The 3,423-nt window shown below is 43.2% G+C and overlaps 1 pseudogene; it reads right to left on the bottom strand.

Annotated features, from left to right (window-relative positions):
* Positions 1–1,334: 1,334 nt before the first annotated feature.
* Positions 1,335–2,085, bottom strand: LOC138848223 (ubiquitin-conjugating enzyme E2 Q2 pseudogene; annotated as a pseudogene).
* Positions 2,086–3,423: the final 1,338 nt, after the last annotated feature.

Raw genomic sequence — 3,423 nt, 5'->3', positions numbered from 1 at the left:
ATTACATCTCGTCATTATTTTAGCAGTATAATAAAATGGTTTTATTCTTGACAAAACTATTTGGTTTATAGGACCCAAAAATTTCTAAACCAATACTGAGCATATATTAAATGTTTATTGGCTCTAAATATAGCAACATATTACCAATTCTCTTAACCTGTGGGCTCAAAATAGGAAAGTCACCATAAAGCCACAACTGTTCAGTAACCTGGTACTGATCTGTTTAAAAGATTTCACTTTTCAAGAAAAAGGGATGATAAGGAGTGGCCAGTATGTGTATTTATCAGGATAAATATAGGAAAGGCCCCTCTGCTCAGTCCAGGATACCTGAAATGAGCAAAATTAGAAGGCTGTAACTTGCACTCTATGTCAGCTGACAGATTATCCACTAAAATATCTATTAGCTTACGTCTTCAGTACTGCTGTTATGAGGCACTCAAAGCTGTGTCTGCATGTTGAAAAGATTTTCTTTTTTTAACTTTTATTTAATAAATATAAATTTCCAAAGTACAGCTTTTGGATTATAGCAGCTTTCCCCACTCCCATAACCTCCCTTCTACCTGCAACCATTCCATCTCCTTCTCCCTCTCCCATCCCATTCACATCAAAATTCATTTTCTTTTTTCTTTTTTTTTTTTTGACAGGCAGAGTTAGACAGTGAGAAAGACAGAGAGAAAGGTCTTCCTTCCTTTGGTTCATCCCCAAATGGCCGCTATGGCCAGCACGCTGCATTGATCTGAAGCTAGAAGCCAGGTGCTTCCTCCTGGTCTCCCATGCAGGTGCAGGGCCAAAGCACTTGGGCCATTCTCCACTGCCTTCCTGGCCACAGCAGAGAGCTGGACTGGAAGAGGAGCTACCAAGACCTTGGTACCTTGGGTACCAAGGCTGCAGGCAGAGGAATAGCCTAGTGAGCCACGGTGCCAGGCAAGATTCATTTTCAATTATCTTTATATAGAGCATCTCAGTTTAGTATATACTAAGTAAAGATTTCAAGGCACCCACACAGAAACACAAAGTATAAAATACTGCTTGAGTACTAGTTATACTGTTAATTCACATGGTACAACATATTAAGGACAGAGCTCCTACATGGGGAGTAAGTGCACAGTGACTCTTGTTGACTTAACAATCAGCACTCTTGTTTATGGCGTCAGTAATCATCCTAGGTTCTTGTGATGAGCTGCCAAGGCTATGGAAGCCTCTTGAGTTCGACAACTCCAATCTTATTTATGTCATAGTCAAAGTGGAAGTTCTCTCCTCCCTTCAGAGAAAGGTACCTCCTTGAAAAATTTTCTTAAAGCAACATTGGTTCACACATATGACAGTCAACTTATTTAGCCATATCCCTTTGGAGGGCTGCACCAGCCATTTATCTCATGTATCTATAAAATGGAATAATAAGATTGTTGGGCTCTTGCTAGATTATATTGATTCTTATTTGTTCCAAACTGCACTCTGGTTGTGCCTTTGTCTAAGGTGGCATTTATTTTCATGATGACTGATTCAATTGATTGTCACTGCTACAGTCCTGTTTTGTGAGAAGTTCTGTACACAATTCTCCTCCACCGAACACATACCCTCTTGAGAGAAAGGCAACACCACTCGAACAAATGGAGAATCAAACAGAAAATTATCCTTAAAAGAGAAATTAAGCAAACTATAGTCTATGTCTTCTTTTTTTAATATCTGAAGATCACTGTGCAAAGGACTATCAGGGTCAACCTTCAGCAGTTTAACATGCCAGTCACAGAAACTCATTTATGAGTTCCACTGAATAAATCCCTGTATTGTAGCTCTGTGATTGTATAGACCCTGTGCTCTTTCACAAGTCTGTCTGAAGCCTGCACTGACCCAGACACGGCACCATTTAAATGGTCTTGCCTTTGAGTCTTCCTAATCTTCTCTAATATTGCCAAGTTTTTTCAATTCCTTCCTTCTCTGTCTCCCACTAACAGGTTCTTCTTCCTTCATCTCATAGTGATCTAAGGCTTCTATATCTTTGGCCATCTCTTCCTCTTCCTCCTCTTTTGAAGTGACTTCCTCTGTTGTCCCATTCTGACCTGTGGGGAGTGGTTGATCCAGCATCTCAACATGCAGGTGCTTAGGAAGGTTGTATTATCTGCGTTCATATATCAACCACCTCAATTGCTGATGAAGCAAACTGTTGTTCTTAGAATCATCTATACGCTCCAGAACTGAGGTCAGATTTGGGCCATCAGCGTCCACAAACCGTATTGGTGAAGAAGAGGAGTCAGTTGCCATGATGCTGCAGTGCAGTGTGAGCAGCGGCCTCACCAGGAACTGGCAGTGCAGCTCATCCAGCTTCTCACTGATGATGTGGAATTGCCTGTGGTTCTTGTCAAAGATGGACGCCAGGAACTTCATCTCGCCTTCAGTGCTGACACAGACATCTCCCCATTTCTGGTGGGAGGGGTGCAGAAGGGGAGTCAGGCCCCAAGCCAACTTCAGGGTCACAGCCATGACCTCCCCGTGGGGCCACCGGGGCCCTGCTCTCGCAGCTCTGCCTCTCCCCACTGCCCCAGTCCCTGATCGGAGTATGGCAGGAAAAAGACTTACTAGTTTTAAATGAACATAAATTTCTGCAGGTCTAACAAGCATCAATGTGATACTGGGTCTGCAATTTCATGGAAACATTCTTTGTATAGCTATGATTCTAGGGCATAGTGTATCATTTTTATATTTTGCTTTTAAAATAAACTCCTGGCCAGCACCATGGCTAACTAGGATAATCCTCCACCTGCAGCACCGATACCTCGGGTTCTAGTCCCAGTCAGGGTGCCGGATTCTGTCCCGGCTGCTCCTCTTCCAGTCCAGCTCTCTGCTGTGGCCTGGGAGTGCAGTGGAGGATGGCCCAGGTCCTTGGGCCCTGCACCTGCATGGGAGACCAGAAGGAAGCACCTGGTTCCTGGCTTCAGATCGGCACAGCTCACTGGCTGTAGTGGCCATTTGGGGAGTGAACCAACGGAAGGAAGACCTTTCTCTCTGTGTCTCTCTCTCTCACTCTCTAACTGTCTGTCAAAAAAAATTAAAAAAAATTATTCTTTTAAAAAAATAAAAATAAACTCCTAATGTGTTTTCTCTCCTTTTATTCACTCTTTGGTTAATTGAGTTAACATGCAGTTGAATTTCCAGAGGGTATTTCTCAATTTTCTTTTATTATAAGTTGTTATGGAATGAGAAGGCCATGGCAAGGTGGCTGCTGGCAAGCGAGCATCAGTTACTCAGGAATGGCTTTGAAACCCACCTGACAATGGAGCCTGCCTGGCAACAGGCTGTCATTGGATGGCTTCGGATACTGCCTGGCAACAGGCTGTGATTGGTTAGGGCATAGACCGCCCTTTGACTGAATTGCCTGCCTTGGCTATTAAAGCTGCTGTACCAACTGAAATAAATGAGTCTGTG

Source organism: Oryctolagus cuniculus, chromosome 2 (genome assembly GCF_051225735.1).
Source record: "Oryctolagus cuniculus isolate XC-2025 breed Fujian yellow rabbit chromosome 2, ASM5122573v1, whole genome shotgun sequence".
NCBI classification, from domain to species: Eukaryota; Metazoa; Chordata; class Mammalia; order Lagomorpha; family Leporidae; genus Oryctolagus; species Oryctolagus cuniculus.
This window is presented reverse-complemented; position numbering and strand designations above follow the sequence as displayed.